Source organism: Vitis vinifera, chromosome 13, assembly GCF_030704535.1.
Source record: "Vitis vinifera cultivar Pinot Noir 40024 chromosome 13, ASM3070453v1".
NCBI classification, from domain to species: Eukaryota; Viridiplantae; Streptophyta; class Magnoliopsida; order Vitales; family Vitaceae; genus Vitis; species Vitis vinifera.
In genome coordinates this window covers 15,493,178-15,511,026 of record NC_081817.1, presented here as the reverse complement: position 1 = coordinate 15,511,026, position 17,849 = coordinate 15,493,178, and positions in this window count along the sequence as shown.

Genomic DNA, 17,849 nt, shown 5'->3' with positions numbered 1-17,849 from the left:
ATCATAGAGGTAAAAAGGCATGAGCTAAGAGTGTCAAGGTTGTTTCAATCATATGCCTATGTTTGCATTCAGCAAGACCATTTTATTCATGGGTTCTAGGATAAGCAACTGGGTGAATTATTTCATTAGACTCAAGATAATTTGTAAAAGCTTGGTACTTATCAGTTTGGATTTTCTTGATAGAACAATCTAGTTGTAACTCTACCTGAGTTTTGAAGTTAATAAATGTTTGTAGGGTATCAAATTTATTTTTAAGTAGTTAAACTCAAGTGAAACAAGAAAAAGAATCAACAAAGTGAACATAGTATTTATAGCCATTAGAAGACAAAACAGGGGAAGGTCCTCACAAGTCTAAGTGTACGAGTTCTAGAGGTTTAGTGTACTCAATAGTAGAATTGAGAAAAAGAAATTTATGATGCTTTCCTAGACAACAAGCATTACAAAAATCAGGCAAGTCTTTATTGATAGTTGGAATATTACAAAGAGATGAGACTTTTTTAATTACTTTAGCATTAGGGTGGCCTAACTTATTGTGCCAAAGTTGAAAAATAGGATCACTTGAAACATTGGAGGTTGTTGTTGCAACTTGCACATACATTCATTTTGGATTTATAGGAAAACATGGAACATGATAAGCTAACGAGGACTTGAGTGATTGGGGCTTGAGTGGAATGCTTGAGCTATAAAAAACATACAATCCATTGACTACTTTACCCTATAGTAGGACAATTCTTGTGACCTAGTCTTTAACAAAACATTGATTATAATGGAACTCAAAGAACACGTTATTTTCATGAGCAAATTTAGAGAAAATCAAAAGATTTTTCGAAATAGATGGGACATGAAGAAGCTATTTTAGAACTAGAAGTTTATATGAGAATTGAGAAGGAAATTTTGACTAACCAATGTGTTGAATTGCAAAACCAATACCATCTCCCATATGAATTTGGTAATTTATTGCATGTGTCTTGAATAATGAGATTATTGGGATCTGGTGTGAAGTGATTGGTTACACCAAAGTTGGGATACCAACAATTATCTATCACAACATTAGGAGTAGCCACCATAGAAACCATCTAGGCAGACATTTGTAGAGCTTCATTTTACTGAAATTGAATTGGAATGAAGGTTAGATCAAACCTATGGTAGAATTTTCCAACTACATGTCCAATTTTACCACACAACTAAAATTGTGGCTTCCATTGTTGCCTACCACTTCTTCCATTTCCTTGATTTTGTCTACCTGAAGTAGGATTGAAATTTTGAGATCTTTAATTACTTGGTCCAATAATATTGCGTTGAAAACCACCTTATCCTTCCCATTAAACTTTTTATGGGACAGTTGATTATTAAAAATCTTCACCATATTCACTTGATTTGCTAAATCAAGCTCCTTAAAATGTTTTTCAATCCTGCTTTCTTGTGCTAATAACATTGATTCAATCTCTGCTACTGTATACGAATCATTTCTTGAATTTACTAAAACAACAAATGTATCGTACTCAGAAGACAATCCATAAATGATTGCATCTATATGATCTTTAGTTGCAAGAACATCTCCAACAGAAGTTAGCTGATCGACTAGGGATTTAATCTTTAACAGATAATCATTTACCAATAAATCACCTTTCTTTCTGTTATGGAGCCTAGTCTTGAACTATGATATCTTGGCTTTGGTTTGTGAAGCGAAGAACACCTCAAGAGTTTTCTAGATTTGACGTGAAGTTTCACACGCAACCATTTGCATGAGCATCGCTTTTTTTCATTGAAAAGATTAGCCATGAAAAGAGCAATTGATTTTGTTGTTTTCAGTCAAGATACTCTGGATTGATCTTTCCTTAAACATGATCTCTAGCCATAAGAAACTTTCTGGTTGATCTTCATTTTCCACAATAAATTTTTGTAGTTTGTAACCTTGTATTACACTCCAACTTACTGTTTCCAGAGAAGAAAATTGTTATCATTCAATTTGATTGACAAATAGTGTGCAAATACACCCAGAACAAATTTCTCCATGGCAGGAGAGCTCTCCAATGAAGAAGAAAATGAATTCTCTCCAATCATTTAGAATGGCTTTGATACAATATCAAAATTGATAAAATGGGTATTTCTTATTGATGAAAAAATAGAGTTCATAACTTAAATAACCTTCTCCATATCTAACTACTTCTAACAATGTGTAACCAATTCCATAACAGTCACTAACAAGTAATAGTGTGTAACTAATTCTATAACCAGATACCAAAACTTTTTATCTCTTCACAATTTCAATATCCTTAGCTACTTCAATGAACCTTATAGGTCTACCCACTCACCCTTCATGTTGATGACACCTAAAGATGGTATCAAAATCATAATACCCATCTACCTTTCTTGAAGCAAAGTGAAAAGACTTTCACTCACCCTCCCTGCGACCCTTTTCTTTATTATTTTAATAGCAACATCTATTCTCCACCATTTTCCATGATAAGTAGTCCCAAATATGCCAGAATCCATGTTGTTGCTTTCATTAGCACCAAAATGATCAACCTCACTATTGGCAAAGTCATCACCATCAGCATTGATAGTAGAGTTCTAAAAAGCCCTCATCCATTGCAGACCAGAAGTAGAGAAATACAAAATGAAGGAAAAATAGAGACAAAGCAAGAATAAATATGACCAAAAAAAATTATATATAACTTCATCTGATGGGTAATCAATGAGCTTGAAAAACTGTGTGGGATGAACAAAATGGATTTTTAAAATGAACCGAAGACATAGTGGCAAGCATCTTATAAAGAAATCAATAAACAGCCAAGCTAACCCCAACAAAACCAAATAAAAATAAAAGTCATAGTAGAACACAATCAAAACAATTTAGAGATCAATCGGAACAAACATGTAACCCATAATGTCCACTCCTAGTCAATAGGATAATGCCCAAAAATCAATAAAAAAATAGAGTAAAATAGTGAAAAGAATGAGAAACAAGAAAATCATAGTGTCCACACCTGGTAGGTCTCCCCTAGAGCAAGATGTGCCCGGTTTCAAACTCTCTTTCTATTGCTCTATTCCTACTTCCTCTATTATTTTCTTTTCTTGTAGCTTAAGCCTCTAACCAACCCCTTAACCAAAAAGAGAATCTTCCTTCTCAAATAGCCCACTCGTAGCCTCTTCTTTTTACCACTTGTCTCCCTCAAACAGAAAAAAGAGGCTTCCCCAAAAGTTTCCTTAAAAGTGGGGAAAAAAACCCTACAAAAGCCCAAAAAAAAGGGCGTTAAAGACACCAAAAGCTCTAAAATCCTAAAAATACAAACTCAAAAAAACTAATCCTAAAGGGCCTCCAATAATCATGCTCAAATCGAAATAATCCTCCAATGATATCAAAAAATATAGCTCAAAAATCAGTAATGAGTCGAGTAAACATGAACCGATAAGGAATGATGAAAAATTGAATAAAAGAAAGTCATAAACACGCACTTAAAAAAAATAGGGTGAAAAGAAAAATAATAATAAAAATGTGTGCTAGGAACAAAATAAAGGGTCTACGTAATATCATTTTTACTTTTTTAAAAATTATTGAACATTGAAATATGATATGATTTTCATTTCTCTTTCTTTTATTTAATTTTTATATATACATATTTTATTTGATATCTATGATATGTATATCACATTTGTGGACCCCTTATTTTTCATGTGTGTCCCCACTCGAGGACGATACTCGCTTTTTATTTGGTGAAAATTTGATTTTTTGAAAAATACTTGAAGTCGCCACTTATTTTAGTTTTTTTTTAAAGGGAAAACAAAATAAGAAAGAAAACATTGTGTGACTCCTTATTTGGAAAAGACGTGTCTGCAAAAATAGAATCTGGATCCGAGGGTCAGGTTACCTATTTAGAAGGTATGGTGGTGAACCGTAACACCCTTCTAAGCTCGTATATGTATGGTCTCTACTAAACAAATTAAGGAAATTATGGCAATTAATTAATTAATCATGGATACCAAGATTAAAGAAACGAAACAATATACACAAAGATCATGACAAAATAAAATTACAAGAATATACAAAATGAATGACAATAAAATTATGCAAATTGATTTATTGAACTAATTAGAAAAAAAATATTTGAAAGAATTAGTTTTCGAGAAATTTCAAATGATTTTATTAAAAATAATTTTGAATTAGTGATTTCAATTTATTTATTAAAAAAAAAAGAAGTTTCAATTTATTTTCAATTAATGATTTGATAAAAGGTGTTGGTAGATTGGAGGGTTGGTCGCGTCCATCAACTCCCCTTGTGTTCGTCATGAGCGCTTGGGTGAATGCACTATAAGGTTAGGGTATGTGCCTTTCCTAATAGCAATTGCTTTTAGGAGAGTTGGTAGCGTCTAAGGTTCTACAAGTATTATCAGAGCCGAGGTCACGGGTTCGAAGGTGTCGCTAGGGGGGTGGGGAGATTGTTGGTAGATCGGAGGGTTGGTTGCGTCCATCAACCCCTTGTGTTCGTCATGAGCGCTTGGGTGAACGCACTATAAGGTTAGGGTATGCGCCTTTCCTAATAGTAATTTCTTTTAGGAGAGTTGGTAGCATCTGAGGTCCTACAAAATGTATGAATTTACCATATGTGGCATCAAGCATGGTCAAAGTTGAAGGTCAAATATGAGAATTGCAAGGCTAGGTTGGAATAGGTTCTATCATGGGTTTTTTTTTATTAAAATATAATGTTTTAACAAAATGTTCTTTTAGAAAAATGCACTTTAAAAAATATTGATAGAAATACAATAAATTTTGCCACATAGGTACCACATGGATACCACATAATTTTTTTCTAAAAATCCCATTCTTCCAACACTCTCTTTTTCTTTATTCTCCATAGAAAGGAAACTCAACTCACCTTCATTTCAAACACTCCACTGTCAATCTTCCTAAAAAATTTCACCATTGCTAATTGTCAACAAAGTAAGCTTGAAAATTTTGTTTTTGAATTTTTTCTTTTTTTTTTTTCTAGCTAGCTCTGTATTTATCTCTGAAACTTTTCAAATTTAGGGTTTTAAGCATGGTATGTATCTCAACCTTCGTGATTTAAGTTTTCCCCTTATATGCAAGTGGAGGGTTCTAGAAATGTGCAAATGAGAGTGGGGTGGCAAGACAATCCCATCCATTATTAGGTAAAGACTTAGTGAAGGTCTGTCTTCCATGCTTAGTCAACTTTATTATATTTTTTTTCCATTAAAACCCTTGCATTTCTTTAATTCATTGAATGTTGTGTATTTGTGATGTTTCAATTCTAGGTTTCTTCAAATTTTAAATTTCTTTTCATTTTATCAAATTTCTTGAAGCTTGGTATTGGGTGTTGAAAATTTAAAAAATAATTGCCTTCATATTAGCTTAATGAAATTTAAAGATTGTGAAGTAGCAAATATTTTGGATGATTCTAGCCTAGTTGGGTTTTTGGGTAGACATGTTTTGGAAGGAAAAATTTTGGTTTGAAGATGAGATAGCCAATTTGTTGAGTTGAAATTTCGTTTTTCATTCCAAAAGGGGGTTTTTTGGTTTTGGTTTGAGTAATTATTTGATAGTCAGTTTATCAAGCTTCTGCATTTAAAGTTGAATTCACATCATTATTAGTCAAAAATTGAAATCTTGATTGAGTTAGATGAACTATAGAATCATCGATTTAAAATTCACTAAATTTGGATTAGAATTTGTACAACAAAATTTGAAAGTTTGAAGATTTTAACTCAAATGTCAAATTCAACTTAATGAAGTTTATTTTTGTTATTTAGTTGAAAAATTGATGAATTCTTTACAAATTTGGTGGAAGGGTAGTGGTGAAATTTATTGGAATGACTGGAGAAAAAAAAAGGGGGGGAAGGGGTGTTTACAAATGGTACATGGTTTGTAATGTGAACTAATTTGGTTGTTGAACCAAGATAGTCGTTTCTATGGAACAACATCAAACTATGTGACAAATACCATTTTCAGATTTCATTAATGATGAAAAAATTACTTTTCTTACTCGTTTTAATCCAAATAGTCCATCAGTTTTCCTATTATACTTATGAACATAATACACATGTTTTTTGAAAATTTATTAAGGAATATTTTCATGAAGAATAGCTTTTCTAATTTTTAAATTTGATCTGGTATTTTGTAATAATGGGGTTTTGAAAGGTTTGTGTATGTTTTCTTGTCTCAGTATTTACATAGCTAATTCCACTAATTCGACATAAAGTTGTGATGGGATTATCTAGTTATGTACTCAACAACATTGGATTTTTTTATTAAAATATAATATTTTTAAAAGAATGCACATTGAAAAATATTGATAGAAATATGGCACATTTTGCCACATGGGTGCTACATAAGCATCATCAAGGTTTTAGAAAATCCTTATTTCTCTTTTGAAAAAACCCCATTTGCATCATTTTGTTCTCTTCTTCCCTTATCCCCTTTCAGAAAATACCTATGCAACAACAAGTTTAATTGTTTAGTTTAATTTTTGACAAGAAGTGGACTATTTCTTTGGTTAATTGATGGTTTTTTTCATACTCTATTTTCTTATTGAGATGGTAGTTGCTAATATCATTTTGTCTTTATAGGAGATCATAAGAGGTTGATTACATCTCTGTCATTTGTCGTCTAAAGATTACTCACCTAAGGAAACATCCTTTGTCAGGTAAAAGTGTTTTCTTTTGTGATTCATTATTATAGGTTTTCTTTAATGCTTTACTAGAAATGTTTATTTTATGTTCTTGTTAATAGTAGTAGGTAGAGCCTATCTAAGGCTTCTTATGGCTTATGATAGGTTGAGATACATTTATTGTTTAAGGTTATGCTTGTGTCATTTGAAATGGAATTCTCCTTGGGTTTGAAAGCAATTATTTTTCTACCCAGATTTTATTAGCTTTCTAAATTATTGCAAACATCATTGTAAAACCATGATTATGTGTTATGCCTGTGTTGCTAATGTTAAATACTAATTAAAAATAACTACCAAGAAGATAACTAATTGAATCATATTGAATCCAAATAAAATATTGAATTGACAGAGCAAATTTTAATTAAATTCAATCATTTAAATATTCCTCCAAAATAAAAGTTTGATAAATTAGAATTTTAGAGGTTTGTAAATGTTAGAATGAAGGCCAATACATGGACAGACTAAGATTAAAGACAAGAAATCCATGCTTGGACATTGGGGACATACAGGTTGAGTACTTCCAACAATTGCTAAAACTTGTTACGTAGTTTACTGTTACAAAGCTCTGGGATATTAAGGACGTACATGCTGAGTATTTCTAACAATTACTAAAACTTGTTACGTAGTTTATTGTTACAAAGCTTTGGGATATTGGGGACATGTTGCCTTGTTGTTGTTTATACTTGAAATGGTAACAACAAAAATTAAAAATCTAGTTCTGGTACTATTTTTTGGGTTAGACAATTGTTTATTCCATTAAGATTATTAAGGTCGTATTAAAGATTTTCCTTAATTCCTAAGATTTATTTCAATCTAGTATTGCAATGGTTCTCTAATGAATATCCAAAAGTGAATAATATTTGGGATTAAATAATGTTATAGCCTCAAATGTTCCTATTGATTGTGTATCAGTTGACTGATATTGTTATTGGGAACTATTGTAGGGTTAGTGTGTATTGGATTATTGATGACATGAGCATGGAATTCTTGTGTTGGTGTTCACTCAACATTGCTCTGAGATGGTTCTAAATTTTATCTTCTGATAATTGGTATTCGCATTATGGAAATGAGTTGTAAGATTTACTGTTGTTTTGTTGGTATTGACATTGTGTTGGAATTCTAAGTTCTATCAAATTTGAATAGGTTGTGTTTTTTGTTTTCAATCGATCACTTGTTACTAGCAGCCTTGCTGGAGCTATGACATTTAAAAGTATGGTTATGTTGTGAGATTCTTTCTTCTCATTTACTTTGTAACTCAACCATTCCAATTTGTTATTTTTTTCTCTTTTGTTTTTCTAATCTGTTTTGAAGTAGCTTTTGCATATTTATATATGTGTAGTTTTTGTATATTTGTTGTGGCCATAATGCTTAGCTGAAAATCCTATTTTTCCACCAAGACAAAGACTTGAGAAGGTCATTGTTCCTCCTTGCAAAAAAATATTATAGTCATTGATCTTGGGAAAGCAAAGAGCTTTGATCATAAGAGGCTATTCAGAAAATTTTGGAAGGTAGCTAGGAATATGGATTCTTTAATGTTTAACTTTTCTGTTTAATTATCTATTATGTATAATTTTTGTTCAAGATATATATATATATATATATATATATATATACATACACATAAAGAATGGTTTTATTCAAATATTGTAAACAGGTGATCAACCATGGGGTTTCAAATAATCTAATAGATGATAGCATGTGCATATTCAAGGAGCATTTCTTTCATACATTTTTTTGTTAACATTAGCTACTAGTTACAGGTCTAATCTCCCATCTTTTTCCGATATTCCATGATAGCACAAACACTTAAATGAGTTTGGATGAATCAATTTTAATATTTGGATTGAATTCAAGTTAAGTATTTTCAATTCAAACTCAATTTGGATTGGACTTCAACTAAGATTTGGAAACAAACTTAATTGCATAAATTCCGAAAACAAACTCACGTAACTATAACACAATATGAACCATATGAAGGCCACATTCTCTATAACTTACAATGAAATCGTCTTTCCAATAGACAAGTTCTAAATTTTACACTAAACTTGTCCGTTAAAAAGACGAGTTCTAATTTTACGTTGAACTTGTCTTTTTAATAGACGAGTTCTAAATTTCACATTGAACTTGTCCATTGAAAAGACGAGTTCTCATTTTACACTGAACTCTCTTTTCAATAGATGAATTTTGAATTTCAAACTGAACTCTTTTGTTGAAAACAATGTTTTTGGAGCTGAATCAATCATTGAATCGAAAAAGTTACTCAAATAATACGGTTCAGTGGTTGAACCGATGATCGAATCGCTATCGAACCAGTGATATCATAAATATATAATTTATATATTATTAAAATTAAAAATAATAACAAAAATTAAAATATATATAAATAATTAAAAATCAATAATATAAATTTTTTATCTTTGATATTATCAAAAATAAGTATAAATATATTAATATTTTTGAATTTTATTAAATAAAATATGTATAATATTTAAATGTCAATATATTCAAAATAAAAATAAAAAAAATTATTTAATTTTAACTACATTTTTTTATTTGTCATTCTAAACAACAAAGTGCACATAGCCTAAGTGGTCTTCCATGTATTTTGCTCAGCTGCTCTAGAGTTCAAATCCTTCAAGTGAGTTTTCCTTTTTTTTTTTTCTTATACTTAAAATCATGAATCCCACATCATATGTGGATAAGAAAAAAAGGTCCTTATATTGATAACTTAGCAAGCCATGTCTATAGCATGTGAATTGAGGCATGGCGCATTAAGTGGTGTTTAGGTTGCATTTTTACTAAATGCCAATAAATGGAAGGTTGAGCTTTGTTTAGGCCTCTTTTGAATCAAGAAATAAGGAGAGATTGGGTTTTAAATTGGGCCCATTTAATGAAAAGAAGAGCAAGGGAATTGAACCATTCGATTCAATTGGAACCGCCAGGTTCAGTGGTTCATCGATCCAACCACCGATTCGAGTGGCTTGGGGCCGGTTCAAATGTCCATTGATTTAATAAAGAGGGCTAAATCAGAAAGTCTATTATTGATTATCAAACCGGTCAAACAAGCCAATTAAGTCCGACTTTCAAAATAGTGGTTGAAAAGACAAATTCTCATTTTGCATTGAACTCATCTTTTCAACATACAAGGTCTACGTGGAATCCCACTTAGAGCAAATTGTCGTAGTTTTACAAATAGTTTGGGACAACAATATTTTAATAAATATTTTTAAAAAATGATGTACTTTGTAGAAACCCCTCAACAAAAACATACCTCCATTCACTTGGGCAACCATGCCTTCATTACATGTATTAGCCTACATATTATATATACACTACATTTTCTCCTAAATTGTTGTGTATATATAAAAAATAAAACTTTAAAATAAATTTTTAATGAATTAACTAATTTTAATTATTTTATTCTTAAATTCTATTTAATTGTTATTGAAAATAAAAATATAATGGGTTAAATACAAAAATATATATGAATTTATAAACGAAATTACAAATATTTTTTAACAAGAAAATAATCATATATCCCAAATATAATTGTATATTAAATGTATTTTTAAACTTTACATATGAATGTAATAAATTATATCATTTATATATTAATTTTTTCAATAAAATAACTTTACTATATGCATTATTATTTCTTTTATCAGATTTTAATTGGGAGAATTGTGTTTTACACCCCCAATTGGGCTTGAAAATTGGACCAAAATCCTTATTTAAGCCCAAGACCTAATGGAATAGTGAAAATTAAGTTGAAGGACATTACTTTTTAAAATTTCCTGAAATGCCCTTGGCTGTCAAAAATGAAAAAAACAATGGGCTTCCCACTTCTCTCTCATTCTCTCTTTCCTTTTCTCTCTCTCTTTATTCACTTTACCTTTCTCTTACATATTAATTGTTGGGACCATGCAAATTAATTCCTAGTTAAGGAAGTGTCACTATTTCCACCAATTATTTTTCTCTCAAAAAAAATATTAGAAATCAATGGTTAAAAATGATTATTACTACATTTTTTAAGTAAATATTTTTTAAATACCTCATAAAGTATTTTTTTTCAAACTTACAAATTATATAATAAATATTTTTTAAACACCTTAAAAAAATGGTATTATTCTTTTTTATCTAATATATATATATATATATATATATATATATAAGTTATTTTTTATATAAATATCTTTAAGGTTATAGACAATTATTTGAATATTTTATCTATTTTATGGATAATACATAGATATTGTCTTAATATATTCTTTTGTAACATGGTCATCTTTTAACTAATGGTGATAATTAATTTTTAATTGAATAATGTATTATAATTTAATAATTTGAAAAATATTAAAATACCCTTTTAAATATGAAATAGATGTGGACTTGACATGGTTTAAATTATTAAAACACAATGTCATCAAGTCAAGCAAATGTATCATAATTTTCTCTTTTTTTTTTTTTTCCTCATACATGATTTCACAAAAAGGGTAATACCTAAATATTGTGGTTAATTTTCCTTTATATGGGATGTAAATGTACTAAAAAAAATTGTTAAAACTACTCAAACGAAATATGCAATTACAAATTTTGGATGATGAAATTTAAAAATTCAAATTGTAATAATTTTTAGGTGAAGGAATGTGTGGGGGGAAAGTGTATAATCCTTAGGTGACAAGAAAAAAAATGGTTCAGAATTGATTGAAATCTTACATAGAAGGTAGTCTTGTACACCCCCTGTACAGTTAGTATTTTTGTATTATATAGTTAGTACATTTGCTTTGTATAGTGAGTATAACACACTTGTACAGTAGTGCAAATTTCATATACAATTCATAGGTGACAAAAAATAAAAATAAAGAAGTGACTCAAAATCGATTAAAATCTTTCACAAATGGTAACCTTATACACCCTTGTACACTTAGTGCATTTCTTTTGTATAGTTAGTGTAACACCATTGTACAATGATGCAATATATCCCTCTTAAGTTATGTGTTCACGTAGGTATGTTAACCATATTTCTAATGGTTTGGCTAAGAAAATGGTTGATGAATTAGGGCTAATTTTTTCCCTCAAACATTATTACTAGGGAAAGTATCGGAATTTCTATGTGGGAGTTAAATAAAGTACATGACATGGGTATGTAATCCGTGGGTGACAAGGAAAATGAAGAAGTGATTCAGAATTGATTAAAATCTTTCACAAATGGTAGTCTTGTACACCCTTGTACACTTAGTACATTTCCCTTGTACAGTTAGTGTAATACCATTGTACAATAACGCAATATATCCCTCTTAAGTAATGTGTCCACGTACGTGTGTTAACCATATTTCTAATGGTTTAGCTAAGAAAATAGTTGATGAATTAGGGTTAAATTTTTTTCCTTAAACATCATTACTGGGGAAAGTATCGAAATTTTTATGTGAGAGTTAAATAAAGTGCATGATATGGGTATACAATTCATGGATGACAAGGAAGATAAATGAGTGGTTTATAATCGATTAAAATCTTTTACAAATGGTAATCTTTTACACTCCTTGTACATTTAGTACATTTCCCTTATACAATTAGTGAATACATTTGTACAATGATACAAATTAAATATGATTTCAGTAGTTTGATTAAGAAAAAAAATGAAAAACTTAAATCCAATTTTTTTTGTGAACATATTATATTTTTGTGAAAAAAAATATATAATTGACCGATTTATTTATTTATTTGTGAACATATTATATTTTTTATTTTATTATTAAAATAACTAATAGAAAAAATAAAAAAGAATAATCAACAAATAAAATTTAATTCTTTTTATTATTTTCATACAAAAAAATAGTATTAAACAAGGTATTCAATTTTCATTTTTAAAAATAACTTTATTTTTTAATTAAACATATTTTAAAAAAGACACAATATAGAAAATAAAAAATTATTTTCAAATATAAAAGAAGTAAAAACTAAAAAAAAAAAATTTAAAACCAAACTCAAATATAATCTATACCATTTTTAACTACTGTTTTAATTTAAAATTGGTAAATATACCATTTAATTCTTTTATATGAGAAAAATTCAATTTTTATTATACTATGTATTAATATAATCCATTTCTAAATACGAAAATATTTTAATTGGATATTTAAAATAAAAACTCTTCAGCCATCCTTTTTATTTTATTTATTTATTTTATTGTATATATTTTAATAAATTTTCAATTAAGTCAAATTATTAAGAAAATTCCTTAATAAAAAAATTTGCAACATTTCATATAACTTATTACCAAAAGTCTATGTTAAAAAAATTATTAAAATAAAGAAGGAAAAAGATTCAAAAAATTATTTTTTTTATTTTATAATAGTAAAAAATAAACTTTAAAATACTTTTTTAGTATAAAAGAAAAAAAATAGTAAATATATTTATTTTAAATGGTGTTTTAATCATTAAATTATTTACTTCTAAAATGTAAAAGATAATTTTTATTCATTTAAATTTTTTTTTCAAAATAGTTTTTGAATCATTAATATAATTTTTGTTTAGAAAATAATGTTGATTTTTCAATTATTCTTAAAAGAGTTTAAAAAAATAAAATAAAAAAATAAATAATGGAGAATTTTATAGAAGTGACATATAAAGAGGGGTGGTATAAAGACAAAAATGATGAGTGTAAGTCAAAAGGGTATTTTTGTCTATTTCTATCTCATATCCTTGTAATCAATTATAGGTATTTAAATGACTTTTTATTAATTATCAAAGTCAAATGGATCTAAAGGCCAATTCTCCCATTTTAATTCCAACATTGTTTATATGAAAGTCAAATTCTTTCATTCAATAGTGTTATGAAATCAATTGCTCTTCATTTTGATATAAAATGTAATATGTATAAATTATTGACATGACAATTGATGAAATCAAATATTTGATATAAATTCATATTGAGTGTAACTCTCAAAAAATTTATGTGTCTTATCAAACCATCACAAATTATATAATACATATACAAATTTCTTTAATACACAATTTTAACATTTGTATTATTATTATTATTATTATTATTATTATTATTTTGAGAAATTTTCTATTATTTTTATTAGTTTTGATTAATTTCTATCTCATTGATATTTTTGTTAATATTTTCATCAATATTTCTGAAGATATGTATCAATATATTTATAAATTTTAACTATAGATATATCTATGAAAATCAATCATCATCATCACTTATGTCTTTAAAAAAATTTTATTTTTTATATGAATAGTATAATATAATATATTTTATTGGATATACCTTCCAGGGATGTAATTTAGCATATCCATATCAAATGTAGCCTAAATCTTTGAAAATATTGCACACTCTTCGAAGGATTTACAAAATAGAATGACCACATTTAAATATCAGAATTTTGCTAAACCATTATACCAATTATCTCCATGTCACATCTTATACCATTTTTTGAAGGGATATTTGATCACAAAAGTTAAAATTTTTCAAAACTAGAAAGATGATTTTTTTTTTCTTCCCGTTAAAAATACTTTTCATTAAATTTTTATATCTATCCATGTTAAAAATATTGTTTTTATGAAATAATATAAGGGATATTTTGCTTTCTTTGAGGTTATATTTACCATTTCCAACTTACTTTCTTTTTTTTTTTTTTTTTGAGTGAAAAGTATTTTAATTTTTTGGCACAAGTATTATTTTTTATATGAATTGAAGTCCCATCATAAAACTAAAAAAGAAACCTATACTACTAATAAAAGTGTGAGGTGCTTTTCTATTTTTTCAATCCAAAAATGTCTGATAACTTATTTTTTTTCTAATTCCAAAAATACCTTTCATCAATTTATTTATTATAACCTTTGCATGTTCGACAACTTACCTTTTAATTCCAAAAATACCCCCCATCAATTTATTTATTACAACCTATTAATATTTAACATTACAAAATTTATTCTATTTTCATAACCTATTAATATCTATTAACATTATACATGTTAATCTCTTTAAAACCCATAATACTCTTTGACTTTGAGGATGGGCCTAAGGCCCATTTTTTCAATGTCCACATAACCTTTTATTATTATTATTATTATTATTATTATTATTTTGTTCTCTTCATTCCATCGTTTATTGTTCTTCTCTCGTATTTTTGTGAGTAGCCCACTTTTTGTTTCTCTTTGTGATTTGGTCTTTTCGTTTTGATAGTTGATAAATTGTAGGGAGACAAACAAAATGTTTGACTACAATGGCTTATCCTATGTTATTTGAGTAATTTTTCACATTTATGGTATCTATACATATCAATTGTTTGTGTTCTAATTTATTAGGGCTACGTCCCTTGTGTTACTTATCATTTGCGTTATTAGATTTTAGCATTTTCCATGATCCTAATTCATTGCATTTTTATTTATTGTATATATTGTTTTTCCTTTTTCCTTTTTTCATCTTTCATTTTGAGATAACTAAAAATTTCTCATAATCTTTGTTTATTTTAATGCAAATTACAATTGAAAAAGGAATTTTGTTTACAACCTATTTATATTTAATGTTATAAAATTTATTCTATTACCACAATCTATTAATTTCAATTACATTAAAATTTTATTCTTTTTAAATTCACCCTATAACATTATAAAATGTCTATAATTAATATATCATCTAATTAAAAATTAAAAACGACTCCTTCACTTCTCAAATTTCTTTCGAGGGTTGTTTAACTTTTCGTCTCTAAAAGTTTGAAAACTTTTCAAATTTCTCATAATTTTTTTTTCTTTGAAGAGAATTAAGAGGTTTTTATAAATTGACACTCCCAATTTTAGTGAAGTATTATTTGATGAGTTATTGTTTAGCGATTTTGCTTAAATATTTGTGTTACTTATACATTGAGTATAATATGATTACTTTATTAAATTCTATTTCTATGATTTTGAGCTTTTTAGAACAATAGTCAAATTCTCCGAGGAGTTTGGTGAACGTGAGTTGGGAGAAGATTGAAATTTAAGGTTGTCGATAAATTTGAGAGGTAATCAAGTTTAGTATTCAAGTATACATTTATTTTTAATGAATTCTAATTCTTTATTTTACATTGGAATTGAAGTTGCTATTTATTTTATAAATTTAGTATATTTGAAAATACTTTTAACTTGTCTAATTATGCTTGTAATTTTTATTATTTTTAGACAAGTATTCGCAACTTAAATCTTTTAATAAAAAAATGAAGCTAGTTGTTTCAATTGAAATTTGGGTACGTGTTTTTTGAATATGTTTTTTTCCTAATTTTTAGTTTAATCGAATATTAATTTTAGAATGATTGGAATTTTTTAAGGAATAAAATCTTTGATTTTTTTTTAATATAAGAGCTTGTTTGGCCGTGTAATTTAAAAACAGTTTTCTGTTTTAAAAAACACAAAATTGTTTTTAAATTTTTTTAATATTGTTTAATTGTTGTTCTCTAGAAACAATTTTTAAAAATAAAGTGAAATAGAGAACAAATAAGAGTTGTTTTCACTAGTTTTTAAAAACAAAAGAAAAATTTGAACCATTTGACCATATTTTCTAACACTTGTTTTTAAAAACTGTTTTTAAATTAAAGAATAAAAAACAGTTTTTAAAAACAAGTTTTAGAAAATATGGAAAACGGCCCTAAATTAGTATCCTAAAATGAAATGTATTTCTTTATTTTACAGTCTAATGTTTTTAGGAATAGGAGATTACAGTTCTTTATTTTATAATCCAATATTTATAATAATTGGAGACGATTTTTATTTTATAATGTAATGACTATAGGAATAGAAGATTCTTACTTATGACATAAATTTAGTATTTCTACAAATACTTTTAATTTGTCTTATTTTGTTTCTTTTAAATTTTATTTTTGACCGATATTCACAACTTAAATTTTATAATAAGAAAAATAAAGTTATTATTTTAATTGAAATTTGTTTTTTGGGTTTTTTTTTGTTTTTTTTTTAGTTAAGTTGAATCCCCGTTTTGGGATTAGTAGAATTTTCTCATAATCTTTGTTTATTTTATTTTTTTAAATACCAACCAATCTTCTTAGAGAAATTTTAATCAGCTATATTTAACAATTTAAAAATGGAATACCAAGCATTTTTGGGAGATCAAAAAATAGTTTTTGTTTCTTAATAAGAAATTTCTCTTTTTATTTGCTCATGATTTCTTTGTATTATGGCTTGGTATTATATTCCAAAAACACAATAGGGATGACAATGTGATGTTTTTTTTAGTACCCAACTTGTTTCGCTTTTAATGGAAATGGTTTTGGATAAAAATAAATGAGTTCAAACCAGTTTGGAAAGTTTTTAAAAACTTCAGATAAATTCAAGATGGGTTTAAGTATGACTTTGTCTCGCCTTGTTCCTATATATAATTTAAATATTAAAAAAATTTAGTTGGATTTTTTTGTTTTTCAACTTCTTTTCATAAAATTAATTATAAATAATTTATAATATATTTTTATTTATAAATTATATTTCCTTTTAATAAACTAAATTTTTTTTAAAAACTTGCCTTCACCTCATCCCATTTTTTTTTTTTCTGTTTGGATAAGAATATATATATAAATAAATGGGATAAGGTTGGGATGTGAAGGTAAACCATCCTGACCTATTGTCATTTCTAATATGCAAATGAAAAGTATGTTTGGATAAGTAATTTAGTTTGTATTGTTATTATTATTATTATTATTTATTTTTTAAATTCATCTACTTTTCATAAATTTGGGACAAGTGAAAGTTATATCATGTTGCAATGAATTTGAATCAAACCCATACTTAAGAACGAGTGTCAACAAGTTGATTATGTTAATTGTTGACTTGGCAAGAGAAATACGAAGATAATAATAATGAATTCCTAAGTATTATAGCTGTTAAGAAAAAAAATCATTTAAATTATATATAGAATGATTAACTTAAAAAATCTCACAAATTTAATCTAAAAGAAACATATAATATGTTTAAATAAAATTTGGTACATACCTTTAAGATAATGTTTATTTTCTTTAATTTAGAAAAATTGATTTTAAAAAGAATTTTACTATCTAAAATTTTGGTATGGAAACGTGTAACCTTATTTATTTTCCATCATAACCATTTTTTATTTTTTATTTTTGGTTCTAATTCAATTATTTGATTCTAAATCTCTTCTTA